This window comes from Carlito syrichta, unplaced genomic scaffold, assembly GCF_000164805.1.
Source record: "Carlito syrichta isolate Samal-C Ts95f unplaced genomic scaffold, Tarsius_syrichta-2.0.1 Scaffold307333, whole genome shotgun sequence".
NCBI classification, from domain to species: domain Eukaryota; kingdom Metazoa; phylum Chordata; class Mammalia; order Primates; family Tarsiidae; genus Carlito; species Carlito syrichta.
In genome coordinates, this window is record NW_007251429.1 from 347,578 (window position 1) to 363,206 (window position 15,629).

At 40.0% G+C, this 15,629-nt stretch overlaps 1 protein-coding gene across 1 annotated transcript in view; it reads right to left on the reverse strand.

Moving 5' to 3' along the window:
- The window catches only part of CPQ (carboxypeptidase Q), a 300,673-nt gene extending 286,069 nt beyond the window's left edge, over window positions 1-14,604 (reverse strand). Inside the window, exon 1 of the mRNA XM_008064423.2 lies at window positions 14,499-14,604. The gene's annotated coding sequence lies outside the window, so the exon portion shown is untranslated. The remainder of the gene's footprint in view (window positions 1-14,498) is intronic.
- Window positions 14,605-15,629: the final 1,025 nt, after the last annotated feature.

Consider the following 15,629-nt stretch of genomic DNA (forward strand, 5'->3'; position numbering starts at 1 on the left):
AATCAAAACCACACTGAGATACCACCTAACCCTAGTAAGAATGGCCATCATTAATAAAACAAACAACAACAGATGCTGGCGAGGATGTGGAAAAAAGGAATGCTTCTACACTGCTGGTGGAAACGCAAACTAATGCAACCTCTCTGGAAGACAGTGTGGTGATTTCTCTAAGAACTAGAAATGGACCTTCCATATGACCCAGCAATCCCCCTATTGGGAATATACCCAGAGGAACTCAAATCATTCTACAAAAAAGGTATCTGCACACGTATGTTTACAATAGTAAAAACATGGAACCAACCGTGCTGCCCAATGAAGCTGGACTGAGAAAAAAAAGTGATACATATACACAAGATTATGCAGCCATAAAGAAGGACAAACATATGAACTTTGCAGCAACTTGGATGGATTTAGAGTTAATCATACTTAGTGATCCTTCGTAGAAACAAAGAACAGAGTACCATATGTTCTTACTCATAAGCAGACCTTGAACAATTATCACAACACTATAAGAAAGGGATTGGCAGTAGTGGGAAACTGTCAGGGGAGGGGGGTGGGATTGTTAGTTGAGGGAAACTGTCAGAGGAGGGGGTTGGGATTGGCAGTTGAGGGAAACTACCAGGGGAGGGAGGGGTACACCTCATCAACAAGGGTACCTGCATAATTGATGTTTGTATCTTAACCCTGAATTGTACCCCACATCTTTAAAATATAACAATAGTTAATTTAAAAAAAAAACTGTGGGAGCTTTTCTGTCCTCTCAATAAATCCTGCTTTCTAAAAAAAAAAATAAGTAAATAACCGGGTGTGGGGGTATATTCCCAATAGGGGGATTCTGAGTCATATGGAAGATCAATTTCTAGTTCTTACAGAAATCGCCACACTGTCTTCCAGAGAGGTTGCATTAGTTTGCGTTCCCACCAGCAGTGTAGAAGCATTCCTTTTCTCCACATCCTCGCCAGCACCTGTTGTTGTTTGTTTTATTAATGATGGCCATTCTTACTAGGGTTAGGTGGTATCTCAGTGTGGTTTTGATTTCCCTCCAGCTATTCAGGAGGCTGAGGTGGAAGGATCACCTGAGCTCAGGAGGTGTAGGCTGAAGTAAGCCATGATTATGCCACTACACTCTAGCCTGGGCAACAGAGTAAGACTCCAACCCAAAAAAATAGATAGATAGATAGATAGATAGATAGATAGATAGATAGATAGATAGATAGATAGATAGATAGATAGACAGACAGATTTACTTTCCCTTAATTCCTCCTTTATATTACAGCTAGGGTGATATATTTATTTGAAAACATACATAAGCAGATTATCTCTGTTGATTATTTCAGGATAATAAAGCAGGCATTCATTGCAATTTTTTTTTTTTAAAGAGGATGAGAAACTACTGATTTGGGTGAATTCAACAATTCTCATCCTCACCCTGCCAGCCAACCTTTCAGCCTGAGGAGGCCCTGTGACCCAGTTCTACCCAAAATACCCAAAGAGAAGTGCCTGACAAGGCAGTAGTCATAATTCTAGAGCTACACCAGCTATTAATAACCATGAGGACAAGACCCAGAGAATTGGTCCTGCCACCCTGAGCAGCTGAGCCAATAGCAGTACCACCAATTTTCCTGTTATGTGAGAAAAATAACAGCATTTTAGTCACTTTTATTCAAATTTTTGGTTCCTTGCATCTGGGGATATATTTCCAACTAATATACTACTTTCAGGTGATTCTTGGGGATCCATAATTAACTATATTTTTATACTAATTAATACTGTAAGCAAGGCCTATGATGTCACTTATGGTCTACCTAAATTTTCCAGTTCACCTGAAACTCTAAATACCCAACGTCAAGCTCAGATCTTCTAAATCTTCTCTTCTCAACTTGTTTTCCCTTTATTCCTCACCGTAGTAAGTTAGAAACTGCGGTGTTTTATTGAATTCTTCTCTCTCCCTTGGGAAGAATAGGTGAACGGTTGGCAAACCCTGCCTATAATTCCACCTTGAGATTCTATCTTGACTAACTCCTCCCCACTCCACTCTTGCCATCACCTCCCTAGCTCAGAACCTCCTAATCCCTCATTTGAAATACTTCCTTGCACATCTCACTGCCTTAATCCCAGGTCTCTTTCTGTATTGCCACCAGATTTATCTTAAGCCCAAATCAAATGATTCCCCCACCATTTACTGTCCAGTATTATGGCTATGGGTTTTTCTATGGTTTGAGATGGTGTCCCCTCCAAAATTCATGCTAACACTTAATCCAACAGTTTTAAGAGATATGGCTTTTGGGAAGTGATTAGGTCATGAGGGCCTTACCCTCATGAATGGGATTAGCACCCTTATAAAAAGGCTTGAGGTTGAAGGGAGACCTGTCTTGCTCTCCCATCCCATACAACATGTGAGGACACTTCATTTTCACTCAGAAGGATGTAGCAACAAAGAGTTATCTTGGAAGCAGAGGGCAGCCCTTATCAGACAACAAATGTTGGTGCCTTGATCTTGAGTTTCCTAGCCTCCAGAACTGTGAGAAAACTAATTTCTCTTCTTTATAAATTACCCAGTCTCAGGAATTTTGTTATAGCAGTACAAATAGACTAATACAACTTTCTAGTTTTCACAATAATTCCGTTTTTTCCCTGCCTTTACATTGCAGCCCCACCAAACTGTTTACCAGTCCTTGAAGTTATAGACATTCTTTATACCTCTCTGATTTTGATTCCTCTGCTGGAAAAGCCCTTTAATCCTTTTTCCATTTGGGACATGCAAGGTCCAGCTAATTGGTCTCCAATTCCTAAGCAGAAACACTTCCTGCCTTTTCAATAGCACAGTGTGTGCTACTGTTTTTGTTACCCTGCTAGATAGTGATAATAGTGATAATGTTTTACTTTTATAAAATTTTACTTTTATAAAATTTTACAAGCATGATTCTACTCTGTAAGGAATATGTTTTGTCTTTGTATACTAAACAAATAGTGCAATTCTTGCTAATAAATATTTATAGAATAAATGAATACATTTATCAAACAAGTAGCTGTATTTCACAATAGAAGTAGACAGCTCTGATATGTCACTTTAACAATTACATTTCCTGAATCAGACATTGGCTTACTCCTTTAAACTCTAGAATATTCACAAATTTCTTTTATAAAGGGAGTCAACTCCGTCCTGTCTCTCTCTAGATGCATGACCATGAACAATTTATTCGAAGTCTTTCTTCACTGTATTTCAGCTCTAACATCCTATGATGAATTTTCCTAAATATTTAATATCAATCACACTTTTCTCTACAACCCATGTTAGCACTTAACTAAATCACCTTATACCAAACACTTAGTTGGTTCATATTTAATAAGCACTACTCAATCTACTGTTCTGGTATCTTCTCCAACAAGCCAACTGAATTTGAACTTACAAAGATCAATAAAGATGCATTTCCTCTAAATCCAATGAAAAAAATTCAACGTCTATCATACTTGACATCTGAAACATTTAATATTGCTGACAGCTTCTCATCTTCCAAACACTCTTCTTCCTCTCTTTGTTCTGCTTCTCAATATTTTCTATAGGGCCCTTTCCCTCTGACTGTCCTTTTAGTCATTCCTCAGGCTCTCTCCTTCTAACTGGCAAGGTCATTCACTCCAAGGCTCCATTTACCATCTACAGCTTGAGTTCTTCTACAGATTAATGAACTCTCTCAGCGTGGACATTCCACAAGTACCTAAACTCAGCAAATCCCACACACTTCTCATGATATTTCCTCCAGAGTCAGCTTTTTTCCCATATTCCCACTCCTGGTGCATGATATTTTTACCAGTTCATCAGCCGGGACCCTTCTGGATACCTTACTCTCTTTTAAATCCTGTAGCCAATTAATCACTAAGTGCTGTCAAATTTAACTCATAAATAGCCCCCAAACCCATCCCATCCCCTCTAGGTCTCCCTCACTATCTTGGCTTCTGGCCATTGTACCTCAACCTGAACTACCACTACAATCTCCTAACTAACCTCCCTGTCTCCAGCCTCCTCTTCATATATTCTCTTCGCTACAACACCTATCTTTCTTCAAAGGAAATTCAATCACTTCCCTTCTCTGTTCAAAGCCTTCAGTGGCTCCCCACTGCCTTCAAGATATACCCTGTTCATACCTCTACTTAGACCTATTATTACACTCTATCACACTTGCCTCCTTAAATGTCTGTTTCCCCCACTAAACTGTGAACTCATTATGGGCAGGGACTGTATAGAATCCATTTTTGAAACCCTAGGATCTAGTATTGACCTAGCATTTAGTAGGCATTTATACCTACTAAATATAGTAGTAGATCAACATAGGCAGAAAATATGGGAGGTGACATCTGAATTAACAGAGCTATCAGGTATACAGATTGGGGAGGAGGAGTGAATATACATTCTAGACTGAAAAGTAGTTCTTTTCTCTTTATAACCCAAAGAACAGTACTAAATATATCATATGTGCTTAGTAAATATGTACTGTCTTTAGCTGTGTAAGTAGCTATCTTTAACTGTCTTTAGTTGTAACTGTCTTTCTATATAAGCAGATGATTTCCAAATATATTTCTTCTTCTAGGCATTCACATCCTCCTTGGAACCTAACATACTCCCTTGCAAAGTAAGCATTCAGACTCTACATGGTATGTTTTCTCATATCTATTTTTCACATGATGGGGCAGGTGGGCAATATAGAAAGAAAGAAAGAGACAAGACATGAACCATTTCTCCTCCACCTAGCAACAGCTGGTGAAACCTGAATAAAGTCTAGGATTATACTAATGACAATTTCCTGGTTTTGACATTCTACTATAGTTATAGAGACATGCTGTTGGGGGAGGTTGGGTAAAGGATGCAAAAGTAAGAACATTATAGAAACAAGGAGGAAGAGAGGTGAATCCTTGGACCAAGAGGCAGTTCATGGTATTCCTCTTTCTTTTCTCACTGGTTCTGGGAGTTAGTACAGTGATAGCAGGCTAGTGAGGCAATGGAAACAGGCAAACGACCCACTGATTCCTTCCCAGGGGGAATCCCAGGACCTCTAGAGCAGAAGGTCTGGGGGTGAACACCTGATGAGAGAGGCCCAGCAGCAGACTCCTCTCCTCCCGCTGGCCACACTGAACCACTTGTGGTCCCCCTCCCAGAAAATGTCAAGTGACCCTCTCTCTGCTAGCTCTCCTCTCCCATCAATAAGAGCCAATGGGCCGACTCATTTTGTGTCACTGACATTTTACCGTTTGCTAGTGAGCATTTCTGAGTTTGCCTTCTTAGAATATTAATTGGGCTCACCTTACTACTCTCTTTTCCAGATTTCTCATCCCTTTCAAGTTTCCTGTGTGTATAAAACAACAAAGCCTAAATTTCTACTGTTCAAAAGGAGGCATCTTTGTCATACAGCTAGCTGAATATAACTGGCTTTTCACCTGCATCACGAGGGAACAGAGATAAATAAATATGAACCCCTCTTACATGCTGCTTAAGTGAAACAATATAATTAAAATTCCAATCAATGAAATCAGCTATGAACCCCAGGACAAACTTTGTATTCTTGGCTTGCAAAATCTGTACTGAAATCAAAGAGGATATGAGACAGCTCTTGGTCCCCTTGTTAACTGAGAATGCCAGGCTGACCATGAGGATGGCTGCCCTGGAGAACAGGTGTCTATGATCTGTGATTCTGCCACATGTGCACACACCCACAATCAGCAGCCACAACCAAGCACATAAAGTCAATGAAAGCACAGATAAATTGTAGTTTACATGCTCTGAGGCCAAATACAAAGTGGGTAACCCTAGGCACAGCAATTCTGAGCTCCTACGATCAGAGAGAACTGAAAAAAGGAAAGAAAGGAAACGAGATTCCAGTCTCATAAAGTGCTAGTTTCCCAGGACTTGGAACCCCAACATCAGAAAAATAGAAAGTGCTTTATTTCTGCCAATAAAACCAGTGAAGCATTTGTCTTCGATCTGGCAATATTAAAAAGCTATTACAAGGCACGGCAGCCTCTTCCAGAGGCAGGAGAGAGAATATGGGGTTCCTTGAATCAGACAAAGTACCAACGTATTCTAGAGATTCGGCTGCAGAAAACTATAAAGTTGAAGATATATAGATTTAATTACCATTCACCAATATAGGGTTACAGTAAGCTGACTGTACTCATATGTTTTTATTGCTAAACAGTATGTTTCCCCCATGTTATCTTCCCCTAAACTTGTTAATAACAAGTCCTGAGGAACACTCTGGTGGAGATAATAGTATTTTCCTTTAGAACATGCCTTTCAGTTTCCCTTACTCTAGTCAGGCTTCCCCATCCCATAAACACAAAAGCAGAAAAACCCTCAATGAATCTTGCTGCAAACACAGCCCAAGTCAGGGAGGCAGGTCACTTACTGTAAAATTTGCTGTTAAACCTGTCAAACAGATGCACATGAAAATACTGCTTCACTAAACAGCTGTTAAGTTTCATGAGCTTAAAAAGAAAATATCATCTAGCCATATACTATTAACTCAACAGAAATTTGCCATTCAGTTTTAAAATCTGATATGCTGGTATGATTTTTCCCTAAATCCTAACATTTGCTTGTGCTATGAAATGGCTGCCACACAGCACCGTTAGCAAACACTGGCTGAGGACACACACATAGTCATCTGCCACGGTGCGTACTCCCCCTGCAACTGGAACAAGGAGCATCTGTTGCTTCCAGCTCTTTTGCACAGGAAAAAGAGCACTTTTTTGGTGGTGTCAAGGGAAAATTAATGTGCTGATTCCTCTCTGTTCCTATGGTCAGAGATGAGTCAAAGGTTGCAAAAGAAAAGTGCTAAGCCACATAGAGTCACAGTAATGGAGCTAGAACAATTATTCAAAATGATTGATCAGTCCATGTAAAATAAAACTATTGTAGTACTACATCAGGGCACAGCCAGCAAAACTATATCGAGGAAAGAGAACATTTATAAAACAAGATTTTTAGGAGGGAGAAGAAGAAAGGTGGTACAGCAGGAAATTAAAAAGGCTTTAACGGTATTAGGAAGACACTTGGAGAGAGCAAGTTTAGGGAGTGGAATAAAAACCATTGAACTCTTCATACATCCTAGGCCAGAGGTGAGAAGGGAAAGAAGAACTAGTATAAGGAAGTAAGGGTAACCAGCGGAAAGTAATTTTTTTCAACTGGCAATTTCTAACTCCAAAAAGTAATCTTTAAAATCTTTACACACACACACACACACCTGTAATCCCAGCATTTTGAGAGGCCAAGCAAAAGGATTGCTTGGGTCCAGGAGTTTGAGATCAGCCTAGGCAACACAGTAAAAATTGTGTCTACAAAATTTTTTTAAAAAAAAATAGGTGTGGTTAGGCATGTCTGTAGTCCCAGCTACTCTGGAGGCTGAGGCGGAAGGATCACCTGAAGTCAAGACTGCAGTGAGCTGTTATCGTGCCACTCTGCTGCACTCCTGGGTAAGAGACTGAGAACCTAACTCAAAAAAAAAAAAGAAAGAGAGCAAGAATGATATTTATCAGGAGACTGAAAAAAAAAGATTCTTGGCCAAGCACAGTGGCTCAATCCTATAATCCCAGCACTTTGGGAGGCCGAGGCAAGTGGATTACCTGAGCCCACGGGTTCGAAACCAGCCCAGGCAACTTGGCGAGACCTCGTATCTACAATAAATTAAAAAATTAGCCAGGCATGGTAGTGCCTGTAGTTCTGGCTCCTTGGAAGGCTGAAGCATAAGGATCGCCGGAGTCCAGCAGGTTGACACTGGGGTGGCCATGTGCATGCCACTGTACTCCACCATAGGCAACAGAGTGAGACGCTAACTCAAAAACAAAAAAAAAAAAAGGAAAGGAAAGGAAAGAAAAAGATTCTTGAATCACAAGCAGAGACTACAGAAGAAAGGGGAGAAAGAGAACTGGTTACCTCCAGGGAAAGCCAAAAACAACCTGGGGGGAGGACAGCCGGGAATCAAAAGTACCACAGTTTATGTTGATTTTTGTGATTTATTTCCCATGTCTCTCTGGAAAGATGAAAAGCCCATAGTAAGGTCACTCCAGTCACTGTTATGGGAAATGAGGTGAGGAAACACTAAGTTGGGAATAATCACCCCATAATTGCCTAGAGGTCCACTAATTCTGTGAAGGATCGTCCTATTTCCTAAATGTAGTGTGTTTGATTTCTCTCCAGAAAATGCAGGAAATTGTACCCTTTGAAACAGATGAGAAGCTTTGGATAACATCAGATTCTATTGGAAAGCCCCCGGGTAATGAGTCGGCAACTTGCAGCCTGCACAACAGTGTCTGATACATTTAGTAGCAGATGAGGGGAAGTTTGTTGTGACAGCTGTGCAGAAAAAAAGTCTGAAGGTTAGGTGGATTTGGAACATGAGAAGGTGATTTGGGTATGGAAAAAGCTCTGTCTTTGGTGGGGAGAGTACACAGAAAAAATGAACAAAAGGACATGCAGAGCGGCAGAAAGCAAAATGTGCCCAGCTTATTTTCTGTGTTGCTTCCCTGCATGAGAAATGTCTGCTGGCCGGTCAGAGCGCCCCCTCAAAGCAGGTGCACCACTTGCTTCTACAGCAGTTAGGGCCTGACCAAGGGCAGGCATACCGTACTGCCAGCAGGATACACAGATGTAGAGCAAGCTTGAGTTATACTCGAAGACAATTTTATTCTCCACTTCTGCATCTAGTCCTCTCCTCTCCACTTGGTACGAAGGCATTCTTCTCTCACTGCTCCCTACAACCAGGGAGTGAGGACAAGTGACGACTGCTGCCTGCCCCTCGCACACACACAGGCTCACGCTGTTCTGTACGACACAGGGACGCTGCATTTGTTTCCCATCCTCCCTCCACCTCCAGCAATTGCTCGGAGGGCCAGCCACTTCCCTTAATGAAGTGTCACAGGCAATACATGAAAGGCAAGAGCATGGCCGAAACCAGCATCAGAGGGATGAGACTCTAATGAACTGGAAGCAGGTAGATAAACACCAAGAGATAGAGATGATGACTGAAAACTCTCCAAAAGTCACCTCTCTGCTGTCTGCTACAGAAGTTACATTCCTCACTTGGATGCAGGATGAGGGAAAAGGGAAGGAAGACAACCAATACTGACCTTTCCCCTAGCAAGCAAAGGGGCTAAGCACTTTATTATTTAATCCTCATATGCAACCAAGGAAGGATATTGTGTCTTCCTAAACAGAGAGTCAGAGAACTTGAGTGATGTACAAGCCTTTCCCCAGCTTCTTTGAGGAGGTAATTCTGGTCATTCTGGTTCAACCTCTGGGAAGTCTTGCCTGATCTTCATGGTTTGGGTTAGGAGGCCCTCCCATAGGTCCCAGTACTACTCTGTTCTAGGACTTTCTCCATAGTATATAGCACACTGTGTTACACTTGCCTATTTATTTCTTGGTCTCTTGTCCCTTTATTCAGTATCCCCCAGTGCTAAAAACAATGCCTGGTTTACACATGATTGAGAAATGCTGGGCCAGAATTAAGAGCCCACCTTTCCATGCTGTCTCTGAATAATAACACTGTTTGGAATTTTAACTTAATCAAGTGCTTAGCAAAATGAAAAAGGGGTTAAGAAGACTACACGTGTCTTACTTTTAGGATCCTACTGTATAGTCTCCATGGTAGTAACACTACTGTGTGGAATACAGGTACAGACCTGCAAAATAAGACATTTAAATGCAAGTGACTATATGACATTGTGGTGTTTTCTATTCCCTAGTTGAAAATGAACGTTAGGCCGAAATGTTTATGTCTGACTATAGGTTTTTTCCAGATTCCTGTTTAGTAATGAGAAGCACTGATAAGCCCTGCTTTCATCCTCAGAGTCCCACAGACACCAATTATTCACACTCAATGTCATAACTTCAAAATATTTAAGATGCTCTGTACTTTGATGGGCTCTTTCTTTTAGAGATGGCAATGATAAAGAACCAAATTACCTGAGCCTATGTTTTTGAAAGTCATTATAGTTTCTGCACATAGAACCCTGTAATGCTGTTCCAGCAATCCTGTTCCAGTGTCTTTCTCCAAACTAGAAAATACATGACTTGACCACCAGGGATATTTGTACCAAGTCCAAGTCCCAAGCAGGGTGGCTCTGCCTGGACTATCACCCCCGACACTCCATCAATTAACTAAGTCTAATCAACTTAGAAAACCAACAAAAAGAGGTCAGCCAAACAACTGCTGTAAAAGCAAAACTAAGTCCAGACAGTGATAAATCTGCTTCTAGTTACTTTTCTCTCTTATTCCCAACACACCCAGGTACAGACTTTAACAAAGGCAGGTGCAAAGGCTGGTTTTACTGAATTACACACCCAATGAGGGGAGCCAATTGTGGACTTGAAAAAAGTAGCCTCTAGCAATTAGAACCAAAGCAAAAAATGCATTTAATTCAAAAGTATTGAACTCTACAAAAAAAAGGTCAACCTTTCTCAATTTGCCTTAGCATCTGGATAGTGCCATGCTGCATTTTAGGACTACCAGCACTGTAAGGAGTCTCTTCTTAGTATTCGAACCACCTAGATCAGCTACTTCCTAAAGTAGACGAGAAACATCATTGTGCAAATGCCACTGGGATAGCGGAAAATTGAATATGCCTGAAAGCTGATTACTTATAGCCTTGCATTTCTTCACTTTAGTCTTGGAGTGTTCATATTCAGTCCAAATGTTTCCAATCACTTTTTTCCAGCAGCTTTTTTGAAATTTAATTAACAGACAATAGACTGCACATATTAAAAATTTCTAACTTGGTAAGTTTTGGCATATGTTTATATCCATGAGACAATTACCACAGTTAAAATAATGAACATGTGTTCCTTGACTTAACAAATATAAGTTCATTAAGACAATAAGCACATGATAATGAACACCTCCAAAAGGTTCTTTGTGCTCCTTGGCAATCTCTTCCTCCTATCCCCTCTTTGTACTTTTACCCCTGGCACAAAAAACCACTGACTATTTTCTGTTATGCCTGAGTTTGCATTTGCTAGGACTTGATAAATATGGAATCACATGGTATTTACTCTTCTTATGCCTGACTTCTATCACCTAGCATAATTATTTTGAGATTCATTTATATTGTAACATGTATTACTAGTTCAATCTTTTTTATTATTGGGTGGTATTCTGTTGTATAGATAGACCATAGTTCATTTATCCATTTACCTGTTGATAGATATCTGAGTTGTTTTCAACTTAAGACTATAACAAAGCTCCTATGAACACTCACATATATCCTCATGTGGACATATGCTTTTGTTTCTAGTAATAGACTGACTGGATCATTTAACTGCATGTTTAACTTTTTATAAACTGCCAAGTTGTTTTTCAAAGTGGTTGTATCATTTCACATTCCCATGAAAAGTGTATGAGAGTTCTAGTTCCGCTATATATTCACCAGCACTTTATATGGTCAGTCTTTTTATTTTCCTAACAGATGTATAGCAGTGGCTCGTTGTGGTTTTCTTTTACATTTCCTTAATGACTAATACTATTGATTATGCTTTTGTGTGTTTATTTTCTATTCCCGTTATTTTTTTGGTGATATATTTGTTCAAATCTTTAGCCTTTTTTATTGAGTTATTTTTCTTATTATTTATATTTTAGACTTCTTTATATATTCTAGATATGTCTTGTATCAAATCTACAATTTGGATACATATATTCAAAAATATATATTCCCCATCCATGGCTTGTCTTTTCATTTTCTTAACAGTATCTTGTGAAGAGCATAAATATTTAATTTTGAAGAATTCCAATTTATTAATTCTTTCTAAAATGTATTATTACACTAAGGTAATCAAGACATTATGGTATTGGAGCAAAAATGAACAAATAGATCAGTGGAACAGAATAGACAGTCTAGAAGTCAACCCACATTTATACGGACAACTGTTTTTTCACAAAGTCACAAAGGCAATTCAGTGAGATGGGAGGCCCTTTGTAGCAAATAGTGGTGATATATGTTGTAGCAAATAGTGCTAGGACAATTGAGTATTCATAAGGGGAAAAAAACTTTAATTCATGCTTTATGGGTTCAGTTATGCCCCCTAAAAATGTATGTGTTGAAGTTCTAACCCCCAATACCTCAGAATGTAACTGCCCTTGGAGATAGTCTTCAAATAATTAATTAAATTAAAATGAGGTCACTACGGTAGGCCTAATCCCATGGGTTTGATGTCCTCATAAAAAGAGGAAATTTGGACCTAGACAGATACAGAAGAAAGAGACCACGTGAAGACACAAGGAGAAGGTGGTCACTTATAAGCCAAGGAGAGAGGCCTCAGAAGAAACAAACCTTGTCAACACCTTGATCTCAGACTTCTGTCCCCTAGAATTGTCAAAAAATAAATTGCTATTGTTTAAGCCATTTGATTTGCAGTCCAAACAAATTAATACCCCTACCTATCACCATGAACAACAGTTGGCTCAAAATGAATCACAAACCTAAATTCATAAAAAACATCTAGAAGTAAGCTTTGGTGAACTTGGGTTGTACAAATATTTCTTAGATGCAACACTAAAAACATGATTTATTAAGGAAAAATTGATAAATTAAACTTAAGGCACTGTTTAAGCTTTTCCCCCCTAAAAAAAAAAACCTCACACAGAGCACCTATATATAAAATAGATATAAGCAGGGCAGGTTTCCTCGGTACTGTTTCCTTAGTTCTCCCACCACCTTCCTCTGTAGTTGCTAAGGTCTCTATACAGAATATAGGACCCCAAAGAATAAAACATGGACGCCACTGAAACATGATGTTTGAATATGCCCACAAAAAAACCCACAGACTTTTATTGAGAGGCTATTATGTGTTGCATAATGTACACTTTCCTACATTATTTTCTCTTCTAATTCCATGAGGTAGGTATTATTTACATTCACACATGAGGAAATTCAGGCTGTCACAACTGATATATATCACAACTGGAATCTGGGCCCAGTCTGATCTTCAAGCCCATACTCTTTAGAGTTCCAGTGTTCAGGGACACCTCACACACAGTGCCTCCGAGTCAAACATAAAAGATAAGAACATGAACTTTCTGTGGTGATATATGTTATAATACATTTTAGAAAGAATTGATAAATTGGAATTCTTCAAAATTAAACATTTATGCTCTTCACAAAATTACACAAAATAATTGTAAGTTCTTAAAAAAATGAAATTTTTATTTCCCTAGGGAAATAAACTAGCTAAAAATAATATATAATGAGCATTCAGGATATAATTCCTAGAAAGCCATAGCAGCACATGATAGTGTAACAGCATAGCTATAGAGCAAATATTCTTGGCAAGGCCCTCCCCATCTAAGATACCCACATGCCTTCCCTACTGTCAAGCAAGAGGCGCACAGAGATCTATGGTTGACAAATTCCACTTGTTCAAAAGCCTAAGCAAGTTAGTTGAGTTTGCTGTATTCAGAAGAAGGGCAGAATAGCAAAATGGTTAAGAATATATTAAGGTCACACGGGTAGTAAAGAGATTGAGTCCTGCTTGGACCCCAGATTTGATGCTATTAATGGAGGCAACTGTTACAATATCCAAACTGTATCACGCCCTAAGAACTTAATATTGCATTTAAGTCCCACAACAACACTGTGAACCAGGTATCATGAACCAGTGCATGTCCTTATCTTTTATGTTTGACTCGGAGGCACTGTGTGTGAGGTGTCCCTGAACACTGGAACTCTGAAGAGCGTGGGCTTGGAGGTCAGACTGGGTCCAGATTCCAGGTGGGATATATATCAGCTGTGACAGCCTGAATTCCCTCATGTGTGGATGTAAATAATACCTACCTCGTGGGATTAGAAGAGAAAATAATGTAGAGAAGTGTCTATTTGTTTCTAATGGCTACCGGGCATTAGAGAGAGGCTTAGAGAGGATAAATGACGTGGTCGAGCTCACACTGTAAGTAAGGGACACACCATGATTTGTGTCCAGCTCTGTACCTGCAGAGCCAGTTCTTTGAACTACCACTCTAGCCTGCCTCTTTCAGGCAAGGAAGAACAAAGACAACAGGGAAGCTCCCACCCTCCCCATTGCAACCTCCTACTCCCATGCCTTGGGGTAGGGCCGTCACTCCACTGGTCATCCTGTAGACCCCACAGAGGGGATTCTCCACTGGAGAAGTCAATCCAAGACTGCTGGGAGAGGAAGACAAGGGGTGCTCAGATCATAGGTGCAGAGAGCCCTGGCTTTCGAAGGCAACCAAGTCACATCTGCAAGGCAGCTTCTCTGTCTGGCAGTTAATCTGCATCTGATTGGCATCACAGAGCTCAGGCTAGCTTGTGCATATTGGGAGCTGACGTGCTGCTTTCTTCCAATGAGCCAAAAAAAAAAACCAGCCAGCGCAGCCTTCCATGCCCAAAACCACCTTGGAGCGGGAAGGCCTTAGAAAGAATGAGGAAATGCTTGTCACCCATCCCTTCTTCTGCAGCTTGGTAAAAGTGCATGAAAGATTTAGAAGGGAGGTTTTTACCTGAAAGTCATTAACAGTTGCTTATTCCCTATGAAGTTTCAGGCGAATTGCTCAGCCCCACCACAGTTTAATCAACACACATCCTAACTGAGACTTTTACAGCTTTAAAGCTGTAAAAGTTAGGTTTTGCCTCTCTCTAACATAATTACAAGTTCCATATTTTTGCCTGAGGCTAAAATGTAAATCATTTCCTGGTATACCACAACTTCCCAGCACTGACTATATAAGGCAAGGCTGCATAGCATTTAAAATTAAAAACATCATTTTCCTAAATGTGTGTGTCATTATGATGTTTACCCATGTGTTTTTGTTGGTTAAGTCCCAGTTCCTATGTATTTTAGTCAAAAGCCTGCTGGCATCGTCACATAAGCTTGGCAATATAGCCTAAAACTTGCCACAGTTTTTCTTCTCTTTGGGTTCTCTTTATGAGTTACTTTATGGGGCTCCAGAGCACCGATTATAATGCCTTATAACCAGCAGGGGCTAAATTCATCTCTGTTGGTTAAAGTCTCCCCTTAATCCCTTAGAAATACTGCTCCTTCCCACTACCCTTAAATCATCACCATTGGAACTAGTCCTAATGAGGCATAGAGGAGAAAACATGAGCTATAAGATCTGAAAGACCTGGCTAAAAATCCTGACTCCTCTACTTAAAATCTTGCACAAGTTTCTTCACCCCTCTGAATCTGTGTTTCTTCCTCTATATGATGGGAATGATAATAACAGACTTAAAGAGATCTTGGGATAGTTTCTAATGGCCACTGGGCATATGGTAAATGTTCAATAAATGTTAGTTCCTTTCACTTTCTCTGCCCTTCTTATTCATACATCTCCCAATTCTACCCCTGACAATAGGCCCCAGACCTGTAGGAGTCACAGGGAGAAAAATGGAGTTTGTAATCACAGCTCAGGAAATCATGAGAAAAGGAGCAGCCTTTTGAAAGCTACGTTGTATTGAATTTCTTTGTAAGTTCAGTCCAGTAAAGTTAAGAGAAATCAGGGTATCCTGGGTTCCAACTGTGGCTATACAAGACTAGTTGTGTGACCTTGACCAAGTTATCTAACTTCTCTAAGTTACAGTTTCCTTGCATGTAATTGAGGGAATAAGAGCAGTGCCTGCTTTGTAGGGCC